Here is a 22,176-nt window from a genome sequence, read left to right on the forward strand (position 1 = left end):
CTGCCTAACATTATGTGAACTTTTAAATGGATCTGTTCCAGCTTTTGCTGTAATTAATAATTCAAACTATACACAGAAATACCTTCTGCTGAGCCTTTTTGGGCTTTGCAAGCCTGCAGTCATGTCACTGGGCTTAAGGTAGTCCTGCAAAAACTAAGCACACCCTATGATTCTTGTAGAATGACTTTTGAAGGATCAACGAAGTAATTATTTACGATACGACTTTATCGCTTAGATTGTTGTGGAGGAATTTTAGCTATTAGTTTATATATTTAACGTCCTGCCACCGGCTTAGAGGGACTGTAGATCTAGACTTATGACCATTCACCTGTTCCCCAACTTTGCCCAAGCGTTATCTGTTGCACAAATGTCTGCAAATTCTAGAATACGTTTGTATTCAGAGGAGTTTATGGTCAACTCAGTGCATTTAAGTGTCCCAGTCCTGTGAGTCCTGTCATCACCCCTCCACCACGTGCTTGACAGGATCATGAAGTGTTTGGTTGCTGCACATTATGGCCAAACCTCTTTTGTGTTGTTTTTCAAGAACAAATTTGCAAAGCTAAGCCATGCTGTCATGTTCTTTATAGAGAGAAGACATTTTCAACTTCTTAAGTCTTTTTCTAATCGTACTGTCATGAATTTGAACATTTATCATGTTCATTGAGGGCTGAGTCTGACATGGAGCTCTTTTTTATTTCGTTGAGTATTGAACAGTCTGACCTTGGGGAGAGATGCTGGGACCTGAATGCTCCAGACCAGCAAACTGCAAAATCCTCAGCTTTTATAGAGGTGCTCACACCTGAAGGTGCTGCAGGAACTCAAACTCATTTTAACAGTTGGGTGCACAGAACATGGAGAAGGAGCTGCGCCAAAATAAAAGCAACAATCTGTTGCTGTTTGATCAAACAACGGTCGTTTTCTGCATTGTGGTCACAGAATAATGGATGGTATTTATATAGCGCTTTTCTAGGCCACTATTCATTCACTCTCACACACTGGTGCAGGCACAGCTGCCCTGGGGCAGAAGCGAGGCTGCCATATCGCGCAACACCAGCAGGCGGTAGGGTAAAGTGCCTTGCCCAAGGACACAACGACCAGGGCAGAGAGAGCTGGGGGATTGAACCGGCAACCTTCCAGTTACAGATGAGCTTCCCAACTCTCTGAACCACGGTCGCCTGAAGTAAAACTTGGACGCCTCCACACAGTGGACAGCAGCCTCCTTGTAAAAATACCATATATATTCAACATTAGCTGAGTGAGGCAGCACAACATCACGCTTAATTTCAAATTAATGACCACAGAGCCATGAATCCCTCTTTACTCTTTGTTTGGCGCTCTAACACGGTCAGATATTGTCTTCATTTATTTGGAGCTACTGCTCTCTCCCTCTCAGCGTATGTCTCCAAAGAATACCGGCTGATTAAAATTTTCCCCCTTTCCCCACCACAGCCTCCTCTTGTACTGGTGTAAACTTGTTTCTGCACTTTAGAGTAAGAAAACAAACAGAACCAATAATTATAAACCTTAGCATTCCCTTCTTCTAATCACACGAGCCCAAGTAAAACTCGAACAAACTGGGGGTGCACGCAAGATTTAAGTCAATTAGATGCAACATATTCTGATTAAACTAACGCAAAAAATAGTGAAGTGAGGACGTCTGCAGCATCAGCAATGCAAGCAGCGAGTGGATGCGTTTCATCTGTGCTGTGGAAGAGACAAGCATGGACCAGCTTTTAGTCTCAGGTGAGCCGAGTTACACGATGAATCTCCCCTCCAAGAGGATCAATGTTGATACAGTAGAAAACCTACAAAGTACTTTACATTATGTACACAGCAGTGTGTTTGCCTGTGGCAACAAAATGATATTAAATATGCGAAAACATTGAGAAAGCTGAGGTTTATTGTGTTATCAGCTGCTTTATCTGTTTCTCTGTGTCATCGTTGCAACATGCAGTCCCGGACACAATGGACCATCACGTATACGAGACCATAACAAAATGATAACACACAGTTTTGGAATTAACTGCAGAAAACACAAAACAAGCTAATTGATATAAATATGACTGTACTGCCAAGTATGATTTCTGAGAGTTTTCAGTTTCACATGCAGCACAGCAGCTGTGTGGGGTTAATGATATTATATTTCTGAGTACAAGACTTTAATGCTAAAAGTGTCAAACGTGTTCTCGTTCAGCAGCTTCAATATCAAACACTCAAATCTCCAAAAACCACACGTGAAGTTTCCCAAGAATAACAGCTGTGCTGGGTCAGCGTGTTATCGCCCAGAGCCCAAAAGCTCGGGTCAAACACAGACGGACCAACAGGCGACAAAGCCCAACCTATTGATGTGTTGAGATGAAGGGACCAGGGGACTGGACTATATTTAGCTTCATTGAGATGGTAATGGCTGAAACATGAGAGGACCTGTGTGTGTAGCTGGCTGTGTGTTAATCATGAGCAGTAGAGGAACCATCATTTGAACGTCTGGGCTTCACATTGGGAAGAGTTTGTTTTTAATGATGGAAACAGGAATAATTAAAAGTGGGTTCGGAAGATCAGTAGTCATCCATCTGTAACAACACACAACGGAAACAGCAGCACTGCTGCTTTCTTTCCGGGCCTCGTTCAGCGCCCAGAGGAAAGATGATGAAACACATTTACCCCGTGGCACATTCTTCTTTCTTTCTCTCTTACCCACCTCTATCTCTGCAGCTGTCTTAACCTCTCTCCCCCTCTTTCTCCAGCCAAGATTTCTGCCTTCCACTGTTGTATTCCTCCACTTGTTTCCTAGCAACTGAACTGACATGCCCCCTATTCTCAGCCCAGCAAATCTGTTGTTGCAACCCTAGATTTTATGGAACAGCCCACATAAATCATCATTCCCCACGGGGAGCAGAGTTATGTTCGATGCGTCGACTGCCTAGGCGTGCTGTTAACCTGGTTTCCACACGTACTGCGAGTTTCGAGTGGTAGAAGCAACAGTTGGGAAGCATGTTTTAGGTGTTTTTAGACACTAGTTGAAAGCTGCTGTTTCCAGTAGATGTCTGCTGTCACATGCACTGAATCTCTTATGGTGATTGATTCATTCAGAAAAGCTTTATGCACATTTTAAAAACCAAAGAAAGTTCAAATAAAAGCCCCGCAATGCAGTGTTTGACACCAGCGCTGCCTGAATCATAAATGTAATGTTCACATCATACAATATACATTTTTGAAGCCCGTGTGGGATTAATCCTTACACATGTCAACACATTTTATAGCAAATTTGAATACAACTATGAGTAGTCTTTAGCATTTCCACTAATATGAAGCAATGTCGCACAATGTTTGCTGTGATGACAAGGAAAAGGTGTAAAACTGTACAATCTACATGAATAATGTATTTCCTGGAGGGCATCATTATGCTGCAAACTGGAGAACAAATTGTCCAAGGAAAACTCAAAGTCACTGTAGGTTCATCAAACTGTTTCCATCCATAAGTGAAGCCCTCAAATGAAATGCAGGTGACATTTTAGGCTCATGTCTAACATATCTAATAAAAGACAACGTTAAAATCCCCATGCATATGTGTCCTAATATTACCAAGCTGCTCCATGAATACTAAAAGCTGTTGCATGTTGCGTAACTTTTCAAAAGCTCTGCTGGAAAACAAGATAGCTGGGCAGCAACCGCCATCTAGTGGCAAACACGGGAACTACATTATTTAATAGAACATAATGTTTTAAGACTCAACCTTTATAAGAAACAGGAACTGAGATGTTCATTAACTCTTGTAACAAAATCCACTATTTTTTTCTATATCATGTTGTGAATGATATATTTTTATTATACATTTCTTATTTATTTTTGTATCCCATTTGATAACAAAAAGTTTCGTTTTGTCCATAACATTTTGAAATTATGGCAAGTATTGATTATGTTGATGAGATAGAGGTTTCAGAAACTCATGTATCAAATATGATACAATATGACACAAAGGGCATTATAGGGTTAAACTGAATTTCAGTCTGTTTGGATCACTTTAAAAAAGGGATGGGGGGAGGGGGGGGTTGCACCACAGTAAAAATGGACAGAAAGTCAGCAGGACAGGGTGACATTTAGGAATAAATGTGCTGCACGGCTGTGTGGATAATCTGGTCATTATCTTTAACCAAATTTAAGGAGGTTTCCTTTGCTGACAGGCTTTTAGAGTTTAAGATTTCTATTTAAATCATCCCCGGTGCCTTGTCCAATATCCAATAAACCAAAAAATGACCTTATATAATTCCTTGTGAAAGCAGAACTTTCCCCCACATCCCCATTTTTCTGTTATTTGAATGGAGTTGCAGCCAATAGTTGGCAAGAGGGCTTTTTTAATCCAATAATATGCAATGAAAATTGGACAAAGTCTTGTCCTACCCTCCCAAGGGACATTAAAGAAAGAAATAAAAAAAACACGTTATGATCGGCAATGTCTAAAGAGTTTATATAATCTAAAATAAACTGATCGATTTAATTAATATTTTATTGTATTTAGTCATTATTAATTTACATGTAATTAACTAAACTATCTAAACCTGCTGTTGGTTATAGAAATGTAAATGCGATTTACTTTAATCATGCACCGTTAGCAATATGAGCCTTTTCTCTGAAAGCAAAATTATCCAAATGGATACAGAAGCCATGTTTCTTTAGAGGAATCGCAGAACAAGAACTATAAAATGTCATTTATTCAGAACACATTAGTCTGTTTGTTTTACACAACAAGGCTTTAGAGATATTTCTTGGTGTAAATAAATAAAAACCCTAAATAAAAAAAAGTCCTGCTGGAATTTAGTGAAAAAGAAGCAGGTGCTGAACTAATAAAGAAAATCTATAAATAAAAAATTTGCAGTGACTGTTCAGCGCTGCGACCATTTACTTTTTAAATTAAACCGTGTGCTTATCCATATATCCACCAAACATAAAATTACAGTGAATGAAAAGAGTGTTTATTATCAAAGCGACAGCTCCACAGATCAATACTGTCAACAGGCAGCTGTAAATTTACCACAGAGGTGCGCAAGAGCAGGCTGGTTATCAGCAGATGGCCTGTAGGCTGGTGGAAGGTGGTGCACCACTGAGGCCTAAGTATAGGTTTTTATGCAATGTGCATGAGTGATGGAGGGAAAGGAAAGGAAAAGCTGCAGTGAAAATTAGGCCATGTGATAACTGTGTTTGAATCACTCTGATTAGACAAACTGGGGGGAGCAGCTGCAGATCTCGTAGTCTTGATTTTTTACTCCACATGAAAGTACATCCCCACATCATTACCTAATCCCTTCTTAAGTGGCAGCTGCTCTGGTCTGGAAAACATACTGTGCAGACAAGCTTGACTGAGGCTGCAGTGAATCACAAAGACCGTGGATCATGAAGGCTCTCTGGTGGGATGCACGACGCTAATTTAACACACAGGATAAATTGAAACTTTGGCTTGAGATGAAAAATATGGAACGATGATTCATCAGTTCTGTGTGTTTGTAGACTCCATCACTGCTCGTCTTCATCAGTGGTTAACTATGTGGAGGGGTTTCAAGGTGTCATATTAAACCTGACAAGAGCTCCAAATGTGTGATCTCTCAGCTTCTTGTTTGCATTTTATCTACATGTGAAAAATCTATTTTAATTATCGCTCCTCTCTTGTGAATGCCTTCAGAATGATTCAGAAACCCCTTTAATGACAAATGTTCACTTCACAGGCAGCACACGATCCATTTGTCTCATGAATGCATGCATGAGTCTGACTGTACAGCGAGCGGTTCTCCAGTTCTCTAGAGCTCCAGTAGGGGTCACAGTCATGACGCTGAAATCACAGTTTGCACCTCAGGTGGATATTGATGATGATTCAGTTTGCTTACCCAGCATCCTTCACCCCATTTGTTAGAACTAGTCCCTCCTGGAGCAACATAAGTCATGCTGCTGCAACAACTGAGCACTCTCTAGTTTTGTGAGGAACTGGATGTGATAAATATCTCTCATATACACACACACAGATTTGGCCTGATTCTGCTGTATACTTGCCTCAAACAAAAGCTAATGCGTGAATATTGATGCTGACCACATACTAGCCAGCCCGACACTGAATTGTAATCTCAAAACATGGGCCGAAAAAGCCATTTACAGCCAAGGCTCCTACTAAGTCTATTTGGTTTGAAAGCACCAGCGGCTGAAAGAAATCCCTCAGCACTACAAAGGCGTTATTTGCTCCAATAAGCTAACAGCACTGAACTCAGAGCACATCACAATCATCTTTGATATTTAAATCTAAAGCGTTGAATGAATAGCAGGGAGTGAATTCGAGGTCTGTGACAGGGCTCACATTCATCCCCCCTCAGGGTCACTTTAATGTTCAAAGACACGTGTGACAGCTGCAGTGTCAAACACACTGGCGTTCCAATGGCGACGACACATTTTTAGTCCTCCATTTGCAAAGACTCAGAAGTAATTGGACAATTGACTGACAAGCAATTTAATAGCCGGACGAGGCTCCCTTGTTACTTCATGACAAATGACAAAAAGAGCTGGAGCTGATTCCAGGCATCTCAGTGCAAGTGAGGAACACCAACACTAGGCTGAAAAATAAATCCATCAGAGGCACAGCAAAAAGTTTACAAGGGTTAATGCAGCGGTCAAAAGGTCTGAAAGAGCACATAAGACAACTAAAGTGGATGATCACAGAATTCTTTCCTTAACCTTTTAAAACCTGGACCATAAAATAACTGCAAGAAATCTTTAATTTTGTGATACTGGAGTGTTTGTTGAGCCTTTAGACAACATATATCAAACTTTAATCTGCATAGGATTTTTAATTTGCATCACATTTGTTACATAAGCAATATTTTTGCATTTTAGTCATTAAAAACGTGTCATGCAATTTATATCATTGAGGGTAAAGCAAAGTCACAAAAACACATCAAATACGATACACTGGGCTTTAAAGGGTTAATCAAGAAAAAACCCTTGAAAGTATCCAATCAAGTCAAGAAAATGTTCGAGGAGGTCGGTGTGCCGCTGTCAAGCGCTAACCTCGAGAGACGCCTTCATGAACGGACAGACAGAGGGTTTACGACAAGCTGCCACTTTGACAGAAAACGTCTAAAAGCAGATGAAACAAAGATGAATTTGTATCAGAATGATGAGAAGAAGAGGAAACTATGGAGACCTTGATGGAGGTAATGTTATGGCATGGAAATGTACGGCAGCCAGTGGAACGGGGCCACTGGTATTTACTGATGATTCAGCCAAATGCTGCAAAACTGATCAGACAGCATTTCATTCTGCAAATAGATAATGAACCAAAGGATACTGCAGGAGTTTCTCGAGGCAAATGAGTGGGATTTTCTTCAACTGTCATGCCAGTCGTCTGATTTTAACCCAGAAGAGCAGCGTTTCAGTCACTGAGGACAAAAAGAAACTTAGTCTTTGATGTCCATAACTTCTAGACGTCATGCAGTCATTGGCTGCCAACTATTTAAAAAAATCCTTATATTTAATTTTATGGTAGCCTCTGACAAAGTGTTAAACCCCTTAAATTAAAGAGAAACGTCTACACTTAAATTCCACATTGACTGACTGATTCAAAATCCACTGTAGAGGGACAAAAACGTAAAAAAATTTGCCTTTGTCCAAAAAGTTATGGATCTAATTGTAGACATAGATAAAATAGAGAAACATGAAGCATCATTATACCTTATTACAACAATAAAAACTTTGGAAAACACAAGTTAAAATCTATATTTTGCTGTTTTCTAAACGTGGAGTTCATGCAGTTGTGTCTGGAATAAATTATTTAATACGATTTTTTTGCAACCTGACAGTCAACAGGGACGCTCACTCCAACCAAACTTAATTACATGAGCGTGTTTTATTTGTCTCTGTGCAAGTTCATACCCGTTGATAGGTTGATGGAACTGGTTGACAGGTTGCATTGCTTCCTGCACTAAAGGGTTTCAATATCACAGAGCAGTAATACAAGCCCACCAGCCGCTATGAAAAATAAATTCATTCTGGAAATAGGTTTTTAAACAAGACGAAGAGACAGTAAATCCACTTAAAATGATAATCTCACATCATTTCATGTAAAGATATTAACAATTCATGGGAGGCACTTTATTTTGACAGAAGCTGATAGCAGTTTATTCTGGATCAATACATCATGCATTCCTTCAATCAATGCTCAGACACTTCTGAGTAACTCGGGGTTTAGCTTCATGCTCCTCTGGCAGATTTCTGTTTTATTTTCTGGAAAAGCAGTCGTGACAGATAGAGTGCACTAACCAGTAAAAGTGTGAACTGACAGTAAAACTCCAGCAGCAAAAAGCCTTAAACATCAATTTAAGATATTGCTTCTGGTAAGTTAGTTATCTGCACGCTGTAGATCATTAATTATTAAACAAATAATAAATGTTGAATTTTGAAGGTGCTGGCAAGCCATCTGTATTTGGACCCCATCATGAAGTTGTTCACTGTGCTGAATCTGAATCAACAGCACGTGGGCAAGCATGCTGATGTCACGTGGCATTGGACAGGAGTACCGGCGGCCATATTTCAAAGCTCCCTCAGGACGTTTAGCTGCAGCAAAGCAGGGCATCAAACATCTATTGCAGCAACCGCAGCACTGAAAAAAAATGGGAGCACAGAGTGCAGGCAGATTTCTGTGGCAACACCATCATTTTGATATTTAATCACAAAACAGGAATATTGTTTTGTTTATGCCCTTCTTTGACTTTTACCCAAACTGAAATATTTGCTAAATATAGACCCGATCAAAAGTTCAGGACCACTTAAAAATGGCAAAAATAAATCAATCATATTTTGGTTGGATCTTGACAAGGTTCCAAGTAGAGCTTCAACATTAAGCAAGAAGAAATGGGAGTGAGACAAAGCATTTGTTTGAACATCCTATACCGAAACAGGCTGTTTTATAGCCTATCAAACGTTTAGGACCACATGCCTTGAAAAGCAATGTGCAGAAATCTGTGCAAAAATGTGGATTTATTGTCATTTTCTGTCAGGTGGTCTGACGCTCTGATGGCAAAACACCTTTCCTTTTTGAACGTGGTCAGCTGCATAAGCAGTCTCTCGCAGCACGCCGTCTCTGCTGAGGCAGGCGCAGTAAGACGGTCATTTGGAATTTCTTAAATGATCCTGAGGGTTATGGAACAAAAAAGTAAATCGGAAGATCCCCCAAAATTTCCCCAGCACTGAGCTGGTGGATCCAATACGCTGTCAGTCAAGACACTGGACAATCCTCGACCCAAATTAAAGCCGTTACTGGTGCCGACTGCAGCCCCATAACCATCAGACGGCATCTGAGACTGAAGGGCTTCAAAAACAAAACTCGTCCTCAAAGGCCTCGTCTCTCTGAATGCCACAGAACCGAGCGTCTGGACTTTGAGCGCCAAACATGGGACATTGAAAGGTGGAAGGTTTTATTCTCTGATGAGAAAAAAATGTAACGTTGATGGTCCTGATGGTTTCCAACGTTACTGGGATGACAGGCAGATCCCACCTGAGATGTTTTCTACGCTCCACAGTGGAGGGGGCGCCATAATGGTCTGGAGTGCTTTTTCCTTCAGTGGAACAATGGAGCTTCAGGAGGTGCAGGGGTGTCAAACGGCTGCTGGCTATGTCCAGATGTTGCAGAGAGCATCCCTCCTGACTGAGGGCCCTCATCTGTGGGGTAACGATGCCCGCAGGACAAGGGACTTCTTCCAGGATAATAACATCACTCTGTCGGACCATCCTGTGTGTTCCCCTGATCTAAATCCAACTGAGAACCTTTGAGGATGGATGGCAAGGGAAGTTTACAAAAAACAGTTCCAGACAGTAGATGCCCTTCGTGCGACTGTCTTCACCACTCGGAGAAATGTTCCCACTCACCTCGTGGAAGCTCTTGCATCAAGCACACTGCAACAAATTGTTGAAGTGATCAACAATAACGGTGGAGCTGCTCATTACTGATTTCATGTTTGGAACTTTGTTTTTTGTTTTGGGGGGTTATTGGGATTTTTGGAGGTGTGGTCGTAAGCTTCTGATCAGCTGTAAAACAGCCTGTTTCAGTTTAAGCGTTGTTTTCAATCATTTGCACGCTCACAAACTGCTTTGTCTCACTCCCATTCCTTCTTGTTGCACGTTGAAGCTCTACTTGGAACCTTGTGAAGATCCAAACATGCAAAATATGATTTTTTTTGCTATTTTTCGAGTGGTCTTAAACTTTGGATCGAGACTGTATTTGAGGCTTGTGGACAAATTTGGTACAGGTACCAACGGTGTCCATATTCATGGATTTTGCTTTATCAGCAGGTCAGGTCATCTACAGTACTGAATGTCACCCATTTGTATAGATATTGGTGATGCCCATCCTATCACTTCTCCCAGTATTTAGCATAAGCAAGTTTAAACAGATGCTACCATGAAACTTACCCTGCTGAGGACTTCACTTAAGGAAACCCCCTATTTATCGATCAACTTTACTGAAGGTGAACAATCCCTTTTTCTTTCAGCGTTGAGCTCGTTTGTGATCGTTTTTGTTTGTTTTTTGTGTGTTGAAGATGTTTTCCATTCCTGTTTTGATTTCATTACCATTGTGGTGATATTGGGCTTTGGCTCTTGACTTATTTGAGTATCTGAGTTCTGGTTTTATTGAGCTTCGGTTTCTGTTTTGAGCTCATTATTTCCTCTTGTGCTTTTAATTCTTTCAGTGTTTCCCTCGACTCCTGTCTTAAAGGTGCCTGTTCCTCTGTCTCTGTTATTATATCTGGTGTAATGTATTCTGTGTGTGTGTGTGTGTATTTTCTATGGACCTGTGTGTGTCTTTAATAAAGTTAAGCTAAATTAAACTTGTCTGTGTTTTTGTCTTTTGGTATTCTCTTGTTTTACTTTGCAGGTTAGTGTTGTAAGCATTATTTTTCCAGTCGTCCATGTTCCAATTCTGGTGAGCACATGTGAACTGCAGCATCAGTTTCCTGGCATCTGGTGTGTCTTTTGCTGCTGCAGCTCATTTGCTACACGGTCTGACGTGTTGTGCATTAAGAAAGGCTTGCCTTTGACTAATGTGTGGCTATTTGAGTTATTATTGCCTTCCTATGAGTTCAGAGCAGTCTGGACATTCTCTTATGACCTGTTGGAACCCTACAGATGTTTGTGAGGGAAAATCCCAGAGGGTCAAAGAAATTATTTTGTTCAATACTGAAATCACATTATTCACTGATTTAAGTGACAAAAATTGGGCTGAGCCTTAGAAATAGTTTGAGGAGCTCAGTCATACAGGAGGAGCATGCTGCTGCTTCACATCAAAAGGACCTAGTTGAACTGGTTCAGTCATCCATACAGGATGCCTCCTGGGTGTGTGATTCTTACTCTGAATCTGAATAAGTACGCGGGACCACTGTGTGCGGTAAGACCATCTCTTTTACTTCCGGTATTACCATCTACCGGCATGCATTGCCAGTGCGTAACACGTAATTACACAATCAAACAGTGAACACATACTGCCCATACAACAAATGTACCAGAGACAATTATGAATACACCACACTGGGGACCTCCCAGGTGAGGTGTTTTGGGCATGTCCCACCAGCAGCAGGCCTCAGGGCAGACTTAGGACACACTGGCTGCTTGGTAATGCTTAAGATAGATAGATAAGGCAGATGGATGGATTTTTCAAGATGTAAATGAGGTATCATCTGATTAAATATGCTAAATTGCAAAAATGGTGAAGTGACAAGGTTTTGTGAAATACACAACTATATGTGACATTTTCTGCGAGTCTAAAAGACGTTTGCTTGTAGTCTGAAAATGGGAATAGGTGGGTGGTTGGTAAAACGTTCTTCACCAGATTGAATCCAGGCTTATAAAAGCAAAGGAATGTTGTAAGGTTGCCTTTTCTGAAGAAAATGAAAATGATTACCACAGTAATCCGAGAAATAGATTTCTGTTATGTAAGGTAACAGTGTTATTGTGTATATGCAGACCATTCAGCTGTACTCGTCCCTCTGACACTCATTTTGAGCAGGGAACAGCTTTCAAGACAATAGTGCATCAAATTTAATCAGAAGAGTTCAAACCACTTTTGTGCCTTCCTGTCCTTGATTCACTCACAAGGTTTCCCATCGCTGTTTCCTTGTTTTGCACCCGAGAGCAACATTTCGTCAAACTCCTAAACCATCATCCGCTGACAGGTCACACATCGCTCAAACTCAAGTTCTCTTTCCATCTCTCTGATGGTCATCATCAATGTCAGCTTTCAGTATTTTGCAAACCAAACAGACAGAGCGAACTGAGAGAGAGAGAATTAATGAAACAGTTCATCATTTTCTCACTAAATGAGAAGCTCTCCATCCTAAACGCAGCACAGACAGTTGTTTCAAGCAAAGCATCAAGCCAGCCTGAATGAAAACACTGCTGCACCGTGTGAAACAGAAGCCATTTGTATGGATTTCCCAGGAATCACGTTCTATTTTAATAACGCTGCCTTCTCCATTCTGAATATGGTTTGACAGCGCATGGTTTTGTGGTAAAGAAAATAGCTTTTCAGCATGTCATCATTAATAATTCACTTATGACAAACAGCTCTGACATTTAAACTGCACTGGGTGTCTGCCTGACACTGACAGGGAGACAATTATGAAGGAAAAGGAGTCCAACACAGGGAGAGACCGATTCTCTCTCAGCTGTGTGCAATTAGAAAGGTTCAGGCCTAATATAGTGTCGAACCTTTACTCGCAAAACACTGATGGAAGAAGCTGTGATGACCTTTACAGAACTCAACCGCTGACCTAAAATTGAGCCAAAGAAGAGTTTCAGTCACTCTAAGGACAAAAACAGGAAGCTAAACAGAAAGTGTTTAACGTGGCGGTGGAATCACCAAAACAAGCAGCGCTTCATGACTTTCAGATTTTTGGGTTTTGTGTGCAGTTTTGAGTTGTATTCACACGTCTCCTGTGCTTATGAGAGACAAATGTGGGATAAAAATGTGTAAATGAGCTGCAGAACAACTTATTTCCTCCCAGGCTGCAAATGCACTGATGTGTGAGAGCCTCTGAGGGCACCACAGTGCAGAGTGCTCTTCCTGTGGTATTGCTTTGTGTGCAAACATGAGGAGAAAATCTAATGATTCAACTTTGAATTCATGGATGAATTTACTGTCATGAAGAGTCTAATTACTGTCAAACCTTTTTCTGCACCTTTTGCCCTTTTCTGCACTTTGCTTTGCTTTAATTTTTATCTATTAATCTCGTCTTTTTAGAAGCTACGATTCCTCCCTTGTGTGTTTCCCTCTGCTCCGGTTACCTGCTGTGCCCCGATTTGTATCACCTGCGTTTTATGATCTCTCCCTCTCTTGTGTATTGGTCCTCCCTTCTGTGCCACTTTGTCACAATGTAGCCTTTGCCTTGTGTCTTTTCTCTTGGTAAAATCTAAACTTGTCTTTTTAAATTCTTAAAATTAAATGACAACAATACTAACTGGCCAACTAATAGGTTATTTTTAGTACAGGGCAGCTGTGGCTACAACTGTAGTTTGCCTCCACCAGTGTGTGAATGCAACAACTCTGTGGGTGACTGACGGTTTTTTTGCTATGTCTGGTTTTTGCTATTGTATTACTATATTTATATTGTACAGCACTTTGGTCTACCAGGTGTGTCTTGAAGTGCAATAGATGATGACGACGACAAATGAATGAATGAATGAATGAATGAATGAATGAATGGTGGAATTGTGAAGCACTTTGAGGGTCTCGAAAAGCACTATGTAAATGCAATCCATTATTAAAAAATTAGAGTCAGCGTACTGACTGCTCCTGCCTTGGTCGCATTGAATTCTCTCACCACTGATAAAACTGGTAATCAGAGCTTTGAGTCTTGCTGTACAGGTTTACCGAGCTAACAGGAAAAACATCGAACCATTTTCACAAAAATTGCTGTGTAGCCTCCTTTTTATTATTTCATCAAATTACGACATAATTAATTATCAGTAAATATCATTCATTCTAATTTCATTGTTAAATATAATTACTCAATGAAGTATCACTTTTATCATTTATTAATAACTTTTACAGCTTCATTCTTGACTCTAACATGGCAGGTAAAAGTCATGCCATACTTGCACAGTGGTGCATTAAGATTAAAAGGAATTTCAACTAGAGCTGCTGATTTCATTTGTTTTGTTGATCTTTGTTACAGACCAAATTATTATATTACAATTTTTTACCTGATGATGACTGGATGAAAATGAAAGATCCACCAAAGCAATTACAGTTCATCCTGAGGATCACATAAATGTCTGAGCCAAATTTCATGGCAATCTATCAAAGATTTACTGAGGCATTTAACTCCAGCCCAGACATGTAAACCTTCTGTTAATGCAAGAGGCAAACACACTAAGAAATCAGGCAGACTTTGCAGTGATGAATGGCAGAAAATCTTATGCATATCCATGTCAATAGGCTGAGATATTTCACTTCTAACAAATCAACACTGTTACACCAAGAGTTATTCCAACTAGCATGGCTAAAATTTATGAAATATGGGTTTTACACTCTACAATTAAAAAACTCAACCATAAGACCTAATAAGCTCTTTCTTCTTAAAGTGGCTGTACGAATAAATAAGTTGTGCCCAGTGTGTGAAGAACCAGACAGACACTTCTGTAAACAGGCAATTTTTCACCTTCATCTGTGGGGGATGGAATTACATGCTCGCTCTAATCAGAGTGTAATCATGGGAAATAAATATCACACAATTTATCCAATCTTGTAAACATTTCTGCCAGGAATACTAACAACAGGTACAAGAAACACAGGCCTGTGCAGGAAACCACATGCGCTCACACACAAATGCAAAGCGACATTGATGCACTCGTGTCCTCGTCTGCTATGACCACGGCTGGATGCGAAGCACTGTGAAGTATTGCATGAACTCTTGAATTGACGTCCCTCGATAAGTCTTCGGGGTGCTGATTTTTTAATGCGTGTGGTCAGCAGAAAAACAAAGAATCATATTACAGAGACAATAACTCGTGTCATGAAAACATTTGTGAGAAGTCTGCAAGTGTTTTATTGCTACTAAATATTCCAGTCAACAGTTAGTGGTAATATAATAATAAAGTGGAAGCGACTGGGAATGACTCAGCCACAAAGTGGTAGGCCACGTAAAATCACAGAGCAGGCTCGGTGGGGCGTATAGACATCCAAACTTCATGTGGCCTTCAGATTAGCTCAAGAACAGGCCGTACAGAGCTTAATGAAATGGGTTTCCGCAGCTACATCCAAGCCTTACATCACTAAGAGCAATGCAAAGCTTCAGTGCATTGCAGTGGTGAAGCCATGCTGGACTCTAGAGCCGCGATGTGTTCTCTGGAGTGACGAGTCACGCTTCTCCGTCTGGAAATCTGAAGGACAAGTCTGAGTTTGACAGTTGCCAGGAGAGCGTTACTTGTCTGACTGCATTGTGTCAAGCGTAGTTCGGTGGGGGTGGGGGGCCTGTTTCTTAAGAACTGCACTTGGCCTCTTAGGTCCATTAAAAGGAACTCTTATGCTTCAGCAGACCAACATATTTTGGATGATTTCATACTCACAAATTTGTGGGAACAGTTTCAGGATGGTCCCTTTCTGCTCCAACATGACTGACTGGACAAGTGTGGTGTAGAAAAACTCAGAACACCACCCGGATGAATTCAAGTGGAGACTGCGAGCCGGCCTTTTCATCCAACATCAGTGTCTGACCTCACAAATTCACTTGTGGAAGGACAGTGAAACATCCCCCTAAGTACACTCTGTTATAGCTACAAACGGTGGGCTGATATAAAATTAAACCTAATGGATTAAGAATAAGATGCCACTCAGGTTCATATGTGTGTGAAGGCAGATCAGTAAATAGTTTGGGCGGTATGACTGATTCAGCTCAGTAACTGTTGCAGTATATTCTCTGAAAAGCAAAAGTGAAACCGAGCTGAGCAACCAGAGGAGTGTGCTGTACCTTCTGCTCTCTCTGGTAGGACTCAATGTTTTTGTGAGTTTTATTGCTAATGATTTTTTTGGAAAGGTTCCATTTTGAAAATGTTTTAATGAGTACCCTGTGGCTTGTTCCAATTCACAACATGAACTCTGTGCCAAGTCAATAAATAAAACAGTGCAATTTCTCAACACGCCTTCTTTAACCAGTGGTTTCTATGAAAACAGTGACACAAGAACTTGATCACTTATATTGACTCTATATTGCTCAGTTTTGCATCTGAAGGGGAGAAAATAAACACGCAATTAACCCATTTTTGGGTCTCCAGCACCGCGATGAAGTGTTGGTATTTACCGGTGTACTGAACACTCCTCTTGTATCCTCACTGCACTCAGTCACTTAATTCTCATTAATCCTGCATCCATTTACCATAAATATGGGCTGGCAGAACTTAGGCGGGTATAAGGACCCTTAGACAGAAGAGTTCAGAGCAGAAGAAACAGAGCAAACCCAGATGCAGGTGTGACACCAGAACCAGTTTTTAAAGTCACCATTAGGGTTACACCTGGAATCCACATACAATAAACATTTCAAAGATAATTACCCAGACTTTCAAGAATATACTAAAGGCATAAAGCCCCGTTTCAGTGTTGTCACTTGTATACTGAGTTTGTGCTTACGGTAGATCGTCATGCCATTCTTTCAGAAGTCTGTTCAGCTTCCATTTCCAAGTTCAGCTTAATGAGTCATGGATTCAACATATGCTGCCATTAGTTTAACAGCTCTAACTGCCTTGAATCTGTGGCTTGCAGCATTTAAATTAACCACCATTCCCACTCAGCCAGCAGCTCTTCTTTTACGGTTTCTCTCTTCACTTCGATAAGATTGCTCCGGAAATTAGGATTTTGTCTCCAGCACCTAATGCCGCTGCTGTCTGCTAATGAGCTTTTGTCTTGATCAGTGCAGGAAAACAACGAAGAACATTTTTTCCACACTTGCTGGATTTCATAGTATAATTTTGTACTTTTATTCAAATACAGCAAATGTGCAATTTTACATCCATGGAAAGTATATATTTAAGAATAGAGGCACTGAATATTCAAACAAGTGCTTCCCAACTTTATACCGTAATCCTCCCAGTTTTTAGGCCTATAAACGTCTCTTCTTCTAGAAAGAATTGCCCAATGTTGAAAGGAATATAATCACAAGCCCTTTTTAAAAAGCCACGAGTATATCCTGGGACCTCGGCAGAGGGCATCTAAATGCCATCGTCAAAACATGGCCAACTGTGCAATGACACTGAATACTGTGATAGTGCACTCGAGCTTTTGTAAAATGTGTGAAAAATAGACAAAAATTAAAACCTGCCACAGGAATAAACATCATAATATCCACCTGACTTAAGCGGGAATCACTGGAGGAGAAAAACAAAGCCAACATGGCAGCGCCAGAAGTGTTGCTCCTCTAATGGCCACTTGAGGATTGGAAGTCAATTCTCATGGAATAAAAATGTAGCTGTTCACAGACCTTTGTGGTAGGCCTGTAGGAAAAAAACAAAAATAAAAAACTAGTAGTCGAGCAGTAGAAAAAGTTAAAAGAGTGTAACGCGAACCTGAAATGGGGACTGTTAGCTAGGACTCAGGTACAGCTAATATATTTGAAAAGGCAGAACTTTTACCTTTCATGGATTTCCATTTCCCGTTTGTGTCACACTCTCACTACAGCTTGCTGCTTGTGACCAAAGCAGTCACAAGGAGTTTTTTTCTAACCAGTCAGTTACCAGATGTTCACAGACTGATGACTTACGTTTGCGGATGGAGCCTTGTCCACTTGATCCTACACTGACTGTCACAGGCCCAATTTAACATCCATGTGGTAACATGTATGCAAAACCTCAACAGACACTATAAAACTTGGACAGATGTGAAAAGTGACAACAATGTGGAAGCACCTTAAACCTGCAATATATCTGAAGGCCACCAGATGGCGATAGCTGTAATTGCAAAAAGTCTCCTGGTCATATAGTAAACACTATTTTATAAGTCCTGGTCATTCTATGGCTCAAAATAGAGGTTTATTGTACTTAATGGCTAATGAACTGAGACTGAAAAGTCATTCACCACTTAACAGTTTTACAGGCTGAACCGCTCTTCTTGTCACTTCCAGTTTTTTTGAAGCCTTAAGATGGCGATGGTGAAAACGCTGAATTCAGAAATCAACTTAACAGTAGCTCTGCCCACCTTTTATACTGTTTGTGAGTTGCTAATGTAACAGTGTTTCTGTGGTATTACTTCACTTGCCACAAATGTCAGCGTAATGGGGAAACAGCGCCCCCTCTCGGTGTGGCCGGTTAGGTTTGCTGCAGTAATCGCTGCCAGTCTGCTGTAGCTAAGTAGTACAGACACATAAAACTTGTTTGATCAACTGATGGGCACCGAGTGTAATCAGTGCTCAGTGGACACATGTCCAACACCAGTTTTATGTACTTTGCATTTGTTTAATATTGTGTTAAACTGTATGCTAAAGCAGAATGCTAATGGGATGTTCTGCCGTAGTGTGCTGTGCGGAGTGGTGTGTGGCGAGCCCTTTGCACTGATACAACACCGTTGTTTCCATTCGAGAAATAAAGTGGCGACAATCAATCAGAGACTCCTTGTCTTCTTAAAAACACAACACAGAGTCAATGAGTCTGTTTGGGCCGGCCTGTTGCAGTGGGTGAAGCAGAAACCGGTTACACACTAACCAAGCATGCTAGTTGAATACTGCACCCTCATGTTCAAATATGGAAACGCGTGCATATTTTGTATAGAGTCACTGATCTTACAATTTCACCCATTACTCATTTCATTCACACGTACTCAGACACAAATCAACACGAAGGTCAAGCAGGACCAGAAACATATTTGGTGCTTTCCTCTGTTGGTGACCAGCCTCCTAAAGCCAGACTGATTCCAGCTGATCACTGTCATCAGCATCAAGTTAATGCCGACTCCAAACACTGCTATTTCATTAAGATCTTCCGAACGGATGTTAATATCCTAACCGCTATGTTTGAAATGCAACACACACACGCACCTGCAAAGACAGACACAAACACAGTCCACTCCTGATTAAAAGACACGTTACTAGTCTTGGATGCTTAATTGCTTCCTGTACAAAGCATGATATCAAGTGTTTGTTGTTTCAACCTGTCTTTCAACTAAGCTGTGTGTGACAAGCTAATATTTCATTGGTTTCCCACAGGAATTACATAAAAATGCCAAAAGACAAAATCCGTAGCTCATTATTTTTCACAGAACAAAGTGTTCAGAGGAAACAGTCCAGTGACTGCTGGTCTACACTATACAGTTTCTTTCCCCCTGTGGAGCATAAACATGCCCATCAAATGAATCACAATGAGACTACAATACTGTATATTGTTAAGGGCCAAATCTGATACAGATCGTGAGAATGAATGTATTTGTGAAAGTCCACAGCAGACTTATTGGCCTTGGTTTTTCCTTTTTGAAATGTTAACTGAACATATGGATTCAAGTTGACACCACAGAGATGTTTCAGCGTGTCCATCCTACATTACATAGTTTACTTGTTTAGGCCATTAAAAAAAATTGATGTCTCAGATTTTCTAGGTATTAATGGTTATTAAAGCAAAAAATGTTTTTTCCAGTGGGGAAATAAGATTCCATATAAACTAATTTGAAATAAAAGAAGAAAGTAAAACAAAACAAATGCATGGCCTCATTAACTATAATGACTTAAAGATACTGTAGAGTTTTCAAATTTGGCTAAATTTATACAGCATGGCACTAATGATGAATTTCGCTTTTTTCATGAGATGTGGCTGCAGCTTGGTCTGAAATCAGACTAATTTGCTTTGAAAAACAAAAGCAGGTGTGCAGGTGGGCTCAGGTGCATCATCTCATTTTCCATCCTCCGTGTCAGGTAACTGAGGGTTTGCTGCTAAGTGGCTCTGAGAGGTGGATGTTTATGGTTGTAATGGTTCCTGACTCACTTTAGTCATTGTCCCCTCAGCAGCACAACTATAGATCAGTCATGTAGTGTTGTAATAATTATACTAGGCAGGGCGGTGAATAGTAATCTAGTCCATGGCCGAGCATCTCCACAGGCCTGGTTTGAATGGTTATCACCCACTTCCACACTACTGTCACATGGATTTAAATATCAAATGCAAATTAAAGCAGGAAAAGTTCTCAATGAAAACCGCTCCTCTAACTGATTCACGTTAGTCTCTTTCCCACTCACACTTATCCTGCATTCAGTGTACGTCATCTCTGTTCCATCCGTCCTCCCACTATGTGCTGTCATTCTCCACAGTCCTTCATCTCTTTAACTATAGATATACAGTAGCTCAGGTTAAGACGTGGCATCCTGTACCTGCGGTGAAGAGGATATGAGGGGAGGCACAGAGGGTGCCAACACCACTAGAGGTGAAGCCTCAGCTTCAGCAGAGAAACCGAGGGGGGCATCACTGATATAATCAGCTACAAATTCCACAGCGCTGCAGGGCAGGAAACCATTAAATATATGCACACACATGCACGTGGTACGAACATGTGAATGAGTACACACATACTCGCAGATATCATGCAGTCAACATAGTCTATAGGATTGTTCACTGACAAAGCATTAGATGGTGTTTTTAATATGTTTTCAGTGTGTTAAAAATATAGTTTGAATGAAAAGTATTTACTAGACCTTCGCATATGAAAGACTCGCTTGAACTCAAACAGGAAACAATCACAAGATGTGCAAAAGTGACATAAAAATGATTTGTTAGATGAGGCTGAATCTATTCTTACGATACGTTTACACACATGGGCATTTTTATATACAAAAATATTTCTGTCACCAAGAAAATATGACAAAGGAAAAAAAATTATGTCAAGAACATGCCAAAGCAACCCTAAATGTGTGAAACTGTTGGTCAATCAAAAGCCTACAAAAGAACACGGAGCACAATCTAGGGTTTAAAAAAAAAAAAAAAAAAGGCCCTGAACCCATGTAAACAAGGAAACTATTCACCCTCACAGGAGATTTTCTAGTTTCAGTGGCCAAAAAAAAAAACATTCATGTTTCGACAAAAGGCCAAAGTGTGACTTTTAACAAAATACTCATGCATATGTGGGCAGGGCCTGGGTTGTGTTTGCTCTATACGAAGTCATTGCCATTAGCTAGTTAGCTTAGCTAGTTGCTAAGCTAACTAGCTTAGCTAATTGCTAAGCTAGCTAGATTAGCAAAATGTTAACCGCTGAGTGGTCCAAGTGATGTCAATTTCACCATCAGACAGTCAGCTCGACGATCTGTGCAGATGCAACATGTCTGCCTGTTTACGTTTTTTTTTCTTTAACCACAAGAGAATTTACGTTACAGTGCACCGACTGTGGATAGGGTTAGACTTCAAAGAAGTACAACAGGAACTCGACCATCTCCAGCTGTCCATGTCTGTGACCACAATGGAGAACAATCGAGCTGTAAATGTGGCACTAAGTGAATTTTGTTGCTTTATGCAGATTGGTTTCCAGTCCTAATATTAAGCTAAGTGACTGTTGTCTGTATAAAAACATGAAACTCTCGTAAAAGTGCAAGAGTATTTTTTTCTAAAATATTTCTTGACTGATTTGCAAGTGTGTGTTTGATGCTATGAATGGGAAAAAAAAGTTCTTCCCTTTAGAGAAAAACATGACAGAGTCACTAGTTGTGAATATACTTTTGCTGAGACTGATGTGAGCTGATCCTCAGGCTACTGGCTCTGTAACATTTACTGTATATTTGTTTTATACATTTAAATAGGAGATGTGGTTTCACACTCCTGACCTGAGCTGAATACTGTTTCTAATGACAAACAAAAATAAATAGCGGCCCCGACAAAGCTGAACACTGAATTGGTTTTACTAGTATTGCAGCAGATTTGTCCGCTCTGTCAAAATAAAATTTGGTCCCCGGAGGACTGACATGTCTGTTTACAGAATGATAAATAGACACCTGGTGTGCCACAGAGGCAAGTCTACAAAACAAAGAAGAGAAACTGCAGTTTACAGTACACTAAATCTGTTTCTGCTTTATAGCTTCTCTGACTTTTGAAACCTAGCCACTAATCTTCTGGAGATTGGATTTTGTCCCAACAAAGGTAAGTAAACCAGCTGGAACACCACAACATAGTAATGGTACTATAACATATCAAAAC

The 22,176-nt window shown here is 40.5% G+C and overlaps 1 protein-coding gene across 1 annotated transcript in view; it reads right to left on the reverse strand.

The window, feature by feature from the left end:
- Positions 1 to 22,176, reverse strand: part of cacna1ea (calcium channel, voltage-dependent, R type, alpha 1E subunit a) — a 110,201-nt gene that overhangs the window by 75,336 nt on the left and 12,689 nt on the right. The gene's annotated exons all lie outside the window — the stretch shown is intronic.

Source organism: Pundamilia nyererei, unplaced genomic scaffold (genome assembly GCF_000239375.1).
Source record: "Pundamilia nyererei isolate P.nyererei 1_Seehausen unplaced genomic scaffold, PunNye1.0 scaffold00199, whole genome shotgun sequence".
In the NCBI taxonomy this organism is placed as follows: Eukaryota; Metazoa; Chordata; class Actinopteri; order Cichliformes; family Cichlidae; genus Pundamilia; species Pundamilia nyererei.